Here is a 14,319-nt window from a genome sequence, read left to right as displayed (position 1 = left end):
ATATTTTATACACTTTTTGGGGGTAATTTCATGTAGATTTTAGCATGTTTTAATTAGTTTTTAGTAGAATATTATTAGTTTTTAGGCAAAAATTATATTTCTGGACTTTACTATGAGTTTGTGTGTTTTTCTGTGATTTCAGATATTTTCTGGCTGAAATTGAGGGAACTGAGCAAAAATCTGAGTTAGGCTGAAAAATGACTGCTGATGTTGCTGGATTCTGATATCCCTGCACTCGAAATGAATTTTCTGGAGCTACAGGAGTCCAATTGGCGCGCTCTCAATGGCGTTGGAAAGTAGACATTCAGAACTTTCCAGAAATATATAATAGTCCATACTTTGCGCGAAGATAGACGACGTAAACTGGCGTTCAACGCCAGTATCATGCTGCTGTCTGGCGCCAGCGCCAGAAACAGGTTACAAGCTGGAGTTCAATGCCAGAAACAGGTTACAACCTGGCGTTGAATGCCCAAAACAGCCCCAGGCACGTGAGAAGCTTAAGTCTCAGCCCCAGCACACACCAAGTGGGCCCCAGAAGTGGATTTTTGCACCAATTATCTTAGTTTACTCATATTCTATAAACCTAGGTTACTAGTTTACTATTTAAACAACTTTTAGAGATTAACTCTGGACCTCATGACATTTTCAGATCTGAATTATGCACTCTTTGGCAGCATGAGTCTCTAAACTCCATTGTTGGGGATGAGGAGCTCTGCAGCGTCTTGATGAATTAATGCAATTACTTTTGTTTTCCATTCAAACACGCTTGTTCTTATCTAAGATGTTCATTCGCGCTTAATTATGGAGAAGGTGATGATCCGTGACACTCATCACCTTCCTCAATCCATGAACGTGTGCCTGACAACCACCTCCGTTCTACATCAGATTGAATGAGTATCTCTTAGGTTCCTTAATCAGAATCTTCGTGGTATAAGCCGGATTGATGGCGGCATTCATGAGAATCCGGAAAGTCTAAACCTTGTCTGTGGTATTCCGAGTAGGATTCTGGGATTGAATGACTGTGACGAGCTTCAAACTCCTGAAGGCTGGGCGTTAGTGACAGACGCAAAAGAATCAATGGATTCTATTCCAACCTGATTGAGAACCGACAGATGATTAGCCGTGCTGTGACAGAGCATTTGGACCATTTTCACTGAGAGGATGGGAAGTAGCCATTGACAACGGTGACACCCTACATAGAGCTTGCCATGGAAGGAACCTTGCGTGTGGGAAAAGAATTTCAAGGAAAAGTTGAAATTCAGAGGACAAAGCATCTCCAAAACTCCAACATATTCTCCATTATTAAAGTAACAACCATTTATTTTATGCCCTTTTTACTTTATACGAGGCTAAAGAACCCTATTGGTATCCTGACTAAGATTAATAAAATAAACATAGCTTGCTTCAATCCAACAATCTCCGTGAGATTCGACCCTTACTCACGTAAGGTATTACTTGGACGACCCAGTGCACTTGCTGGTTAGTTGTGCGGATTGCAAAAAGTGTGATTGCAATTTCGTGCACCAAGTTTTTGGCGCCGTTGCCGGGGATTGTTCGAGTTTGAACAACTAAAGGTTTATTTTATTTCTTAGATTAGGAATAATTTATTTTTATTGTTATAGAGTCACTAAATCCTGATAGGATAGTTTCTTTTCAAAAATTTCTTTTCAAAAATATTATTTTTCTTAATTAATTGTTAATTTTTTGTGAGTTTAGTGTCTTGTTCTAAGTTTGGTGTTAATTGCATATTTTACATTTTTCTTTAAATTTTCAAACTTGTGTTCTTTGTTCTTCATTGATCTTCAAGTTGTTCTTGTTTATTTTTCTTGTTTGATCTTGAGTTTTTTTTGTTTTGTGTATTTTCTTGTTTTTCTTGTGCTTTTTCAAAATATTAACTTTCAAAAATTATACTTTTATCCACAAAAATAATACATCTTTAAAATACATTACATTTTTAGCTCAGTTGGTTATAGCGTTGGCTTATGTTCTTGGCAATTGGGCATCTTCTTTTAAAAATCTTTTTCAAAAATAATTTTTCTTTGATTGAATTTTGTGCCAAACTCTAAGTTTGGTGTTTTCTTGTTAATTTTTCTTTAATTTTCGAAAATTTGTCTTGGTTTTCTAAAAATTTTAAGTTTGGTGTTCTTTCTTTTGTTCTTGGTGTTCTTGTGAATCTTCAAGGTGTTCTTGAGTCTTTCTTGTGTTTTGATCTTAAAATTTTTAAGTTTGGTGTTCCTTGGTGTTTTCCCTCCAAAATTTTCGAAAATAAGGAGCATTAGATCTAAAAATTTTAAGTCTGGTGTCCTTTGTGTGTTTTTCTCTTTCATCATAAAATTCAAAATTCAAAAAAAATATCTTTTCTAACTAATTTTATACAATAATTTCGAAATTTTTATATAAAAATTTCAGATTTCAATTTCAAAATTTTTCAAAAATCTTTACAAAATATTTTCAATTTTTTATTTTATTCCGCTTTTATTTATTCCATTTTTATTTTATTTTTATAAAATAAATAATATCAACATACATATCATCTCCTTTATTCCATCATGGAACTAAGTGGATATGAACAGTCCAGGAGGACTCTGGGGTCATATGCTAACCCCACTACTGCTTCATATGGGAGTAGTATCTGTATACCCTCTATTGGAGTTAGTAGCTTTGAGTTGAATCCTCAGCTCATTATCATGGTGCAGCAAAGCTGCTAGTATTCCGGTCTTCCACAGGAAGAACCTACAGAGTTTCTGGCATAATTTTTGTAAATTGCTGACACAGTACATGATAAGGAAATAGATCAGGATGTCTACAGATTACTACTGTTTCCATTTGCTGAAAAGATCAAGCTAAGAGGTGGTTAAATAACCAACCGAAGAACAGCATAAAAACATGAAAACAGCTGTCAAGAAAAATTCCTGAATCACTATTTCCCTCCAAAACGGATGACACAGCTAAGGCTAAGCATCCAAGGCTTCAAACAAGGAGATAATGAATCCCTTTATGATGCCTGGGAGAGATACAGAGAGATGCTAAGAAAATGCCTCTCTGAAATGTTTTCAGAGTGGGTGCAATTAGACATCTTCTACTATGGGCTTACAGAAAAAGCTCAGATTTCTCTAGACCACTCAGCTGGTGGATCTATACATATGAGAAAAACAATTGAAGAAGCTCAAGAGCTTATTGATACAGTTGCCAGAAATCAGCATATGTACCTAAGCAGTGAATCCTCCATGAAAGAAGAAGCTAAAACAGTAATTGCTGAACTCAGTCCTGTGGATCAGGCTAATGAATTCAATCAGCAATTAGACTTTCTAACCCAGCAGCTAGCCGAATTCAAGGAAATACTACAGGAAACAAGAATGGCTAACAAGAATATGAAAGTACAGTTAAAGCAAACAGAAAGGCAACTGTCAAAACAAATAGCAGAAGAATGCCAAGCAGTTCAATTAAGAAGTGGGAAAACATTAAATACCTCACTTCAAAGCAGCAGGAAGCCAAGAAATGAACAAATGGCTACTCAAAATCCCTCTGAGGACAATCAGAGCCCAAAGAGGAATAAGGCTGGCGCTGAACACCCAGACCATGCTCATTTCTGGCGTTCAACGCCAGAAACAAGCATGAATCCGGCGTTGAACGCCCAAGGGAAGCATAGTTCTGGCGTTCAGACGCCAGTAACAGATAAGGAGTTGGCGTCTAACGCCACTCCAGCTTCCACCCCTGGCATTCAAACGCCAGTGGGAAATCAGTCACATACAAGTGCTGATAACAACCCTTCTAAAAAGGCTTCCCAACCCACTTCTACAGGTAATAAACCTGCAGCAACTAAGGTTGAGGAATACAAAGCCAAAATGCCTTATCCTCAAAAATTCCGCCAAGCGGAACAGGATAAGCAATTTGCCCGCTTTGCAGACTATCTCAGGACTCTTGAAATAAAGATTCTGTTTGCAGAAGCACTTGAGCAAATACCCTCTTATGCTAAGTTCATGAAAGAGATCTTAAGTCATAAGAAGGATTGGAGGGAGACTGAAAAAGTTTACCTCACTGAAGAATGCAGTGCAGTCATTCTGAAAAGCTTACCTGAGAAGCTTAAAGACCCCGGGAGCTTTATGATACCATGCACATTAAAGGGTAATTGTACCAAGCAAGCTCTATGTGATCTTGGGGCAAGTATCAACCTAATACCTGCATCTATTATCACAAAGCTCGGTTTGACTGAAGAAGTCAAACCAACCCGGATATGTCTTCAACTTGCTGATGGCTCCATTAAATACCCATCAGGCGTGATTGAAGACATGATTGTCAAGGTTGGGCCATTTGCCTTTCCTACTGACTTTGTGGTGCTGGAAATGGAGGAGCACAAGAGTGCAACTTTCATTCTAGGAAGACCTTTCCTAGCAACTGGCCGAACCCTCATTGATGTCCAAAAAGGGGAAGTAACCTTGAGAGTCAATGAGGAGGAGTTCAAGTTGAATGTTGTCAAAGCTATGCAACATCCAGACACCCCAAATGACTGCATGAGTGTTGATATTATTGACTCTCTGGTAAGAGAGGTCAATATGGCTGAGAGTCTCGAATCAGAGCTAGAGGACATCTTTAAAGATGTTCAGCCTGATCTGGAGGAATCAGAGAGAATAGTAGGACCTCTGAAAATCCCTCAGGAAGAGGAGAAACCTCCTAAACCCGAGCTCAAACCATTACCACCATCCCTAAAATATGCATTCTTGGGAGAAGGTGATACCTTTCCTGTAATCATAAGCTCTACCTTAGAGCCACAGGAAGAGGAAGCACTAATTCAAGTGCTAAGGACACACAAGACAGCTCTTGGGTGGTCCATCAGTGATCTTAAGGGCATTAGCCCAGCCAGATGCATGCACAAGATCCTATTGGAGGGTGACGCCAAGCCAGTGGTTCAACCACAAAGGTGGCTGAATCCAGCCATGAAGGAAGTGGTGCAGAAGGAGGTCACTAAATTACTAGAGGCTGGGATTATTTATCCTATTTCTGACAGCCCCTGGGTGAGCCTTGTCCAAGTCGTTCCTAAGAAGGGAGGCATGACAGTGGTTCATAATGAAAAAAATGAACTGGTTCCTACAAGAACAGTTACAGGGTGGCGTATGTGTATTGATTATAGAAGGCTCAATACAGCCACCAGAAAGGATCATTTTCCTTTACCATTCATAGACCAGATGCTAGAAAGACTAGCAGGTCATGAATACTACTGCTTCCTGGATGGATATTCAGGTTATAATCAAATTGTAGTAGATCCCCAAGATCAGGAGAAAACGGCATTCACATGTCCATCTGGAGTATTTGCATACAGAAGGATGCCATTTGGCCTGTGCAATGCACCTGCAACCTTTCAGAGGTGCATGCTCTCAATTTTCTCCGATATGGTGGAAAAATTTCTGGAAGTTTTCATGGATGACTTTTCAGTATTTGGAGACTCATTCAGCTCCTGTCTTGACCATCTAGCACTTGTTCTAAAGAGATGCCAAGAGACCAACCTAGTTTTAAACTGGGAGAAATGTCACTTTATGGTGACTGAAGGAATTGTCCTTGGGCACAAAATCTCGAACAAAGGAATAGAGGTGGATCAAGCTAAGGTAGAGGTAATTGAAAAATTACCACCACCAGCCAATGTTAAGGCAATCAGAAGCTTTCTGGGGCATGCAGGATTCTATAGGAGGTTTATAAAGGACTTCTCAAAAATTGCCAAACCTCTAAGCAATCTGCTAGCTGCTGACACGCCATTTATCTTTGATAAGGAGTGTCTGCAGGCATTTGAGTCCCTGAAAGCTAAGCTGGTCACAGCACCAGTCATCTCTGCACCAGACTGGACATTACCATTTGAATTGATGTGTGATGCCAGTGACCATGCCATTGGTGCAGTATTGGGACAGAGGCATGACCTGCACGTCATTTACTATGCCAGTCGTGTTTTAAATAACGCACAGAAGAATTACACAACCACAAAAAAAGAGCTGCTTGCAGTGGTTTACGCCATTGACAAGTTCAGATCCTATTTGGTAGGATCAAAAGTGATTGTGTACACTGATCATGCTGCTCTTAAATATCTACTCACAAAGCAGGATTCAAAACCCAGACTCATCAGATGGGTGTTGCTTCTGCAAGAGTTTGATATAGAAATAAGAGACAGAAAAGGGACAGAAAACCAAGTAGCAGATCACCTGTCCCGAATAGAACCAGTAGAAGGGGCGTCCCTCCCTCTCACTGAGATCTCTGAGACCTTTCTGGATGAGCAACTCTTTGCCATCCAGGAAGTGCCATGGTTTGCAGACATTGCAAACTACAAGGCAGTAAGATTCATACCCAAAGAGTATAGTAGGCAGCAATCAAAGAAGTTGATCACAGATGCAAAGTATTATCTTTGGGATGAACCATATCTCTTCATGAGATGTGCAGACGGAGTAATCCGTAGATGTGTGCCTAAAGAAGAAGCACAGAAAATCCTATGGCATTGCCATGGATCACAGTATGGAGGACATTTTGGAAGTGAGCGAACAGCCACAAGAGTCTTCCAATGTGGCTTATATTGGCCTACTCTCTATAAAGATTCCCGAGCGTTTGTGCTTAATTGTGATAGTTGCCAAAGATCTGGCAATCTGCCTCACAGTTATGCCATGCCTCAACAAGGGATCTTGGAGATTGAGTTGTTTAATGTATGGGGCATTGACTTCATGGGACCTTTCCCACCATTATACTCAAACACTTATATTTTGGTGGCAGTGGATTATGTATCCAAATGGGTGAAAGCTATTGCAACACCTAATAATGACACTAAAACAGTGTTAAAATTCCTCTAGAAATACATCTTCAGCAGATTTGGTACCCCTAGAGTATTAATCAGTGATGGGGGCACTCATTTCTGCAATAAACAGCTTTACTCTACTTTGGTTCGTTATGGAGTTAGCCACAGGGTAGCCACACCATATCATCCACAGACAAATAGGCAAGCTGAAGTCTCTAACAGAGAACTTAAAAGAATCCTGGAACGGACTGTAATTAACCGTAGAAGGGATTGGGCAAGAAGCTTAGATGATGCTCTGTGGGCATACATAACAGCATTCAAGACCCCTATAGGGACCTCTCCATACCAGCTTGTGTATGGAAATGCATGTCACTTGCCAGTGGAACTGGAACATAAGACCTACTGGGCAATCAGATTCCTGAACCTTGATGCCAAGTTAGCTGGAGAAAAACGATTGCTTCAGTTAAATGAGCTAGAGGAATTTAGACTCAATGCTTTCGAGAATGCAAAAATTTATAAAGAGAAAGCAAAAAGATGGCATGATAAGAAATTGTCATCCAGAGTCTTTGAGCCGGGGCAGAAAGTTCTGCTATTTAATTCTAGGCTCAAATTATTCTCTGGGAAATTAAAATCCCGGTGGAGAGGTCCATATGTAATTACAAGTGTATCACCATATGGATACGTAGAGCTTCAGGATAATGACTCTAACAAAAAGTTCATTGTTAATGGACAGAGAGTTAAACATTATCTTGAAAGCAATTTTGAGCACGAATGCTCAAAACTGAGACTTAATTAAAGCTCAGTAATAGTCCAGCTAACGACATTAAAGAAGCGCTTGCTGGGAGGCAACCCAACCAATCACAAAATTTAATTTTATTCATTTTGATTAATTAATTGATTCTTATAGGTATATGTCAAAGTATCTTCAAGGTAAAATAGCAATTGATTGGATTCACAGAGTTACAAGGGAATTTGGAAGCTCACTGGTGTGAAAAAGCCAGTAAAAAACATTTTGGGCGTTGAACGCCCAAAAGAAGCACCCACTGGGCGTTCAACGCCAGTAAGGGTAGCCATCTGGGCGTTGAACGCCAGAAAGAAGCATCTTCTGGGCGTTAAACGCCAGAAAGAAGCTCCTTCTGGGCGTTTAACGCCAGAATTACAGCATTATGGGCGTTTAGAAAAACGCCCAGTGACAAAGGACTTCCTGGCGTTCAACGCCAGAAAGAAGCAACAGCTGGGCATTGAACGCCCAGGAGAAGCAGCAATTGGGCGTTAAACGCCCAAAACAAGCAGCATTTGGGCGTTTAACGCCAGAATGGTGGGGAGGAGGTAAAATTTGTTTTTCTTCATAAATTTTCTAATTTTTATGTTTCAATTCATGATTTCTTGCATAAACATGTTTCAAAATATCATCTTTCAATTCCAAAAATTTTAATCCTAATTTCTAAAAACCCTAATTTCTAAAATCCCTTTTTCAAAAATATCAAATGTATCTTAATTCATAAACACAAATCTTTTTCCAATCCAAATCATTTTCAAATCTTTTTCAACTCATCATATCTTTTGGATTTCGAAATTACCTCTCCCTCTATTCCTCTCCTATCCTTTCTTTTGCTTGAGGACAAGCAAACCTCTAAGTTTGGTGTGATTTGCCATGATCACTGAGCTAAAACTCATTAAGATCATGGCACCTAAGGGAACAGGAAGAGCAAGGATGTGAACTGAAGGAACTGAAGCGTCAGAAATTAATTCTTGAAGGACCAAGCATCCCACAGACTAGAGGAACATCCACTTCCCAAAATACAGGTTGTTAAGTTCTAATTCTAGCTTTAACTCTGTGATAGTATTATTATAGGATTTTATCTTAGAAGTTATATAGGAGTAGTAGTAATTAGCATATCTATTTTGATTTTATTTTCAATTAAGTTATAATTTATTTTTCTCATCATCATCAAACATGAATAAAATAGTAGATTTTTAGAATAAAGAGGCAATAATTTTTTCGAGTTCTTAATAAGAAAAATTCTAATTATTTATATGTGGTGGCAATACTTTCTGTCTTCTGAATGAATGCTTGAACAGTGCATATTTTTGATCTTGTTGTTTATGAATGTTAAAATTGTTGGCTCTTGAAAGAATGATGAAAAAGAGAAATGTTATTGATGATCTGAAAAATCATGAATTTGATTCTTGAAGCAAGAAAAAAGTAGTGAAAAAAAAAACTTTTACAAGAAATCATTGGATCAAGAAAAAGAAAAAGCCAATAGCCCTTAAAACCAAAAGGCAAGGGTGAAAAGGATCCAAGGCTTTGAGCATCAGTGGATAGGAGAGCCCAAGGAAGTAATTCCAGGCCTAAGCGGCTAAATCAAGCTGTCCCTAACCATGTGCTTGTGGCATGCAGGTCCAAGTGAAAAGCTTGAGACTGAGTGGTTAAAGTCGTGATCCAAAGCAAAAAGAATGTGCTTAAGAGCTTTGGACACCTCTAACTGGGGACTTTAGCAAAGCTGAGTCACAATCTGAAAAGGTTCACCCAGTCATGTGTCTGTGGCATTTATGTATCCGGTGGTAATACTGGAAAATAAAGTGCTTAGGGCCACGGTCAAGACTCATAAAGTAACTGTGTTCAAGAATCAACATACTACACTAGGAGAATCAATAATACTATCTGAATTCTGAGTTCCTATGGATGCCAATCATTCTGAATTCCAAAGGATAAAGGGAGATGCCAAAACTGTTCAGAAATAAAAAGCTACTAGCCCCGCTCATCTAAATTAGAATCTGAGCTTCACTTAAAATTCGGAGATTTTATTACTCCTTAAATTATTTTTATCCTATTTTTGTTCATCTAGTTGCTTGGGGACAAGCAACAGTTTAAGTTTGGTGTTGTGATGAGCGGATATTTTATACGCTTTTTGGGGGTAATTTCATGTAGATTTTAGCATGTTTTAATTAGTTTTTAGTAGAATATTATTAGTTTTTAGGCAAAAATCATATTTCTAGACTTTACTATGAGTTTGTGTGTTTTTCTGTGATTTCAGATATTTTCTGGCTGAAATTGAGGGAGCTGAGCAAAAATCTGAGTTAGGCTGAAAAAGGACTGCTGATGCTGCTGGATTCTGACCTCCCTGCACTCGAAATGGCTTTTTTGGAGCTACAAAAGTCCAATTGGCGCGCTCTCAACGGCGTTGGAAAGTAGACATCCAGGGCTTTCCAGCAATATATAATAATTCATACTTTGCGCGAAGATAGATGACGTAAACTGGCGTTCAACGCCAGTATCATGCTGCTGTCTGGCGTCCAGCGCCAGAAACAGGTTACAAGCTGGAGTTCAACGCCAGAAACAGGTTACAACCTGGCGTTGAACGCCCAAAACAGCCCCAGGCACGGAGAAGCTTAAGTCTCAGCCCCAGCACACATCAAGTGGGCCCCAGAAGTGGATTTCTGCACCAATTATCTTAGTTTACTCATATTCTGTAAACCTAGGTTACTAGTTTACTATTTAAACAACTTTTAGAGATTAACTCTGGACCTCATGACATTTTCAGATCTGAATTATACACTCTTTGGCAGCATGAGTCTCTAAACTCCATTGTTGGGGGTGAGGAGCTCTGCAGCATCTTGATGAATTAATGCAATTACTTTTGTTTTCCATTCAAACACGCTTGTTCTTATCTAAGATGTTCATTCGCGCTTAATTATGGAGAAGGTGATGATCCGTGACACTCATCACCTTCCTCAATCCATGAACGTGTGCCTGACAACCACCTCCGTTCTACATCAGATTGAATGAGTATCTCTTAGGTTCCTTAATCAGAATCTTCGTGGTATAAGCCGGATTGATGGCGGCATTCATGAGAATCCGGAAAGTCTAAACCTTGTCTGTGGTATTCCGAGTAGGATTCTGGGATTGAATGACTGTGACGAGCTTCAAACTCCTGAAGGCTGGGCGTTAGTGACAGACGCAAAAGAATCAATGGATTCTATTCCAACCTGATTGAGAACCGACAGATGATTAGCCGTGCTGTGACAGAGCATTTGGACCATTTTCACTGAGAGGATGGGAAGTAGCCATTGACAATGGTGACACCCTACATAGAGCTTGCCATGGAAGGATCCTTGCGTGTGGGAAAAGGATTTCAAGGAAAAGTTGAAATTCAGAGGACAAAGCATCTCCAAAACTCCAACATATTCTCCATTATTAAAGTAACAACCATTTATTTTATGCCCTTTTTACTTTATACGAGGCTAAAGAACCCTATTGGTATCCTGACTAAGATTAATAAAATAAACATAGCTTGCTTCAATCCAACAATCTCCGTGGGATTCGACCCTTACTCACGTAAGGTATTACTTGGACGACCCAGTGCACTTGCTGGTTAGTTGTGCGGATTGCAAAAAGGGTGATTGCAATTTCGTGCACCACTTAACACTATAAACGTCTTGTTTGGCTTACGTTCCTAAAGTCATGTAAGACCTCTTTCTATAGAAATGAATTCCTCTTGAGATGTAATTTCAAGTTCAACAATCAGACTATTCATAGCATGCCTGCACAGTATAAAAAAGTATAGTTTGAAGCAGTGCAATAATTGGAAGCTAGAAGTCATCAACACAACTAATCAGAGGCACTTTTCATTCAACATCGGCAACATTTCAAGCTTCAGGACAACTAAAGAATATGCCAACTAGAAACCAAGGTAATTAATTAAATAATAAAGTGCAAGTAACTGATAAAAAAAAGCAGAATTTGATGTGGACTAAATTTTTGTTCAAAGCAAGCAAAGTTTGATATACAGTTCAAAGATTCAAAGGCAAGGACTGATACATTCACTACCAATAAATTACAATAGTGAGTTATGGATTTCAAAATATGCCATTCACTAAACAAAACAGTCTCAATCAACATCACTAGACTATCAAAAAGTTCAAGTTTGCAATTAGATGAACATTATTTTACTAATGCTTAAGGGATACATGATTGATCACGTTAAGGAACATAAATTGCAAAATAAAAATCAAAATCAAAATCAAGCTCCAGATTGTCCATATTATTCTATTGTGGACAAGAACTTGGAAAAAAGTCAAAGAAAACAAAAACAACATCAAAAAGTGGCAGAAGCTATAATGAATTATAAAATGAATGAGGAGATAGTATTTGTAACTGGTTGCAACTGCAATATACCACTCACGAGGTTTCATGTTTCACTATTAACAAAATTACAACCATGATTTCTTTCTTTTCTCATTTATATATTATATATTTATTCAAGACTTAGTATTAAATTAGTAGTAGTACCTGAGTTATCATAAATCGCAATGTCTTGTCTACTACTTAAGGATATATATCATAAAGAGACATAACATAACCACTTGGGTGGTGACTAGTTTATGAATCGCAACTGTTATAAACAAGTACTATCTTGCTTGATTTCTCTATTACAAAAATGAAAAGTATGACCTAAAAATTCATACAAATGAAACAGATCCAATACTTTCAGCATGAAATCAAGGGCATGTGTTAATAGAAAATTTTATAATTTGACTTTGCTAAACTATTAAAGATCTAAAGCACTTTACTCCTATAGAAAAAGATCGGGAGGTGAGGGGATTCTCTTTGTTCCTGAATTGAATTAGTAGAAAGAAGTCAGTCACTAAAAATATATTTGTTTTAGTTTTCGTAAATTTGAGTTGGAAAATATTTATAGAAGACTTTGTCAGCATCAAAATATGCCATTTGGCGCATGCTGTGCCCTGTGAGGCTAAGTGGCTAAATAAATGTAAAAACACAGCATATTTGAGTGCCACCTCTAACAATAATAACATGCATTTGGACATGTAATAGCATGGGTCAACGTACTTTCATATTGACAATTCATACACTTGGTTCCTAAATCCAGATTTTACCTTCACCTTCTCCAGTATTTAGTGCGAAAGAAATATCTATGTGCTTGTTATAAACTCGAAGCGAAATTTATTGTGATATTTTGCTCTAAATTGAATCAAATCCTACAATGTTGAGAGTCTAAAAAAATGTAAGACCTTTGGTCGTGTCTTTTGTTTACAAGATAATAAAACCACTACATTGATTATGGCAGTTTAAAATAGTAAAAAACACCCTTTTGTTGGCAAACATATGAGATTGTACTGTCCTAATTTCTCCATGCGCTATACTAATAGTATCACCTATGTGCCTGTGTGCTGAGAATGCATCCAGCCATGAGTTAATAAGCAACTTATTGAAACAGAAGTCTTTTACGAATGATGTTGCATGCTCCAGCAAAGAGAACGGAAATGCCTGTTCCATCGTCTTGCAAAATGAGATGCTAGAGCCACAAAGAAAGAGGTCCCTCTCTTCCAATTTCTCCGGTAAGTTCGATCATGTCAATCAATATATAACTCCAAGTACAGTAGGTTAAACAAATGACAAATTAAATAACTTCAGGATAAAATATATTATTAACATCACTTTCCAAGTGGATCAATTGTCACTAATGAGTAATATGATTCAAGTGTTTTTATGTTCTAATTTCTATTATATGCTAATTGCTAGTTGTAACTAAATACATCTATAAATTGGCAGCCTCTTCTCATGTATCGATGGCATCAGTGGTGGGTTCTTCTAAATCGCCATTCCTTCTCAACGACAAACCTTCGACATCACACTCAAACAACCCAGTCAAACTCGATTTAGGAGAAAGTTCATCCTGACAATGTTCATTGTCTTCACCCATATGAAACAAATCTCTTGGCTTCACATGGACTACTAGACTCCATTTCTTATCAACTTCATCATCCACATAGTATACAAAGTGAGCTTTGGATGCAAGAATATACAGTTTGTCATCTTTTCGATCACTGGTATGAATCGGATGAGAGAACTAGCCCACTGTGTGTCCCAAAAAGTCTTGTTTTACGCCTCTACCAAAGGTGGTGTTTTCTCAGATACATCTAAATAAGACAACTGTGAATTGACCATTGTAATTCAACTTAATGATGTCCATCGGTTTTTTGTAATATGAGATGCTACCAATAGCAATATTACTGTCACGCTTGCTTGCATAACTCCTAGTGTCAGAAGTGACATAAACCCCGCTATTCTGGGTTTTCAACCCTTCCTCTTTCAACACGGTTCTAAACTTAAATCCATTTATGTTGTAAGATGTAAAGAGGCTAACTTGAACATTGGGTCCACATGCAAACCATTGCAATTTATTCGAATGCCTGATGCTTCCCAATGGAACATGGCAAGGGACAATTATGTGTTTCATCAGTTTGGGATACAAATGACAGGACACGATCGAATATGTAAATGGATTAATCATAATAGGATTCACCTCAAATTTGAGCCACTCGAGAAATTCTTTGTGCACAACATTGTCTATGAGACTAGGACATTGTTTTACTTCGCAACTTTCTTTTCATGATGGCTCTGAAATCACTGGATAGATCACAATAATTTCATGTCAGAATCTCCAACTATAGTAGATCATTATCGTATTCCATAATTTCAAATGCACTTACTCTAAAAAAATTTTCACGGCCCGGAAATTTACCAA

The sequence above is a fragment of the Arachis hypogaea genome, chromosome 10, assembly GCF_003086295.3.
Source record: "Arachis hypogaea cultivar Tifrunner chromosome 10, arahy.Tifrunner.gnm2.J5K5, whole genome shotgun sequence".
NCBI lineage: Eukaryota > Viridiplantae > Streptophyta > Magnoliopsida > Fabales > Fabaceae > Arachis > Arachis hypogaea.
The sequence above is the reverse complement of the archived record's forward strand: the minus strand, read 5'-3'. Positions refer to the sequence as shown.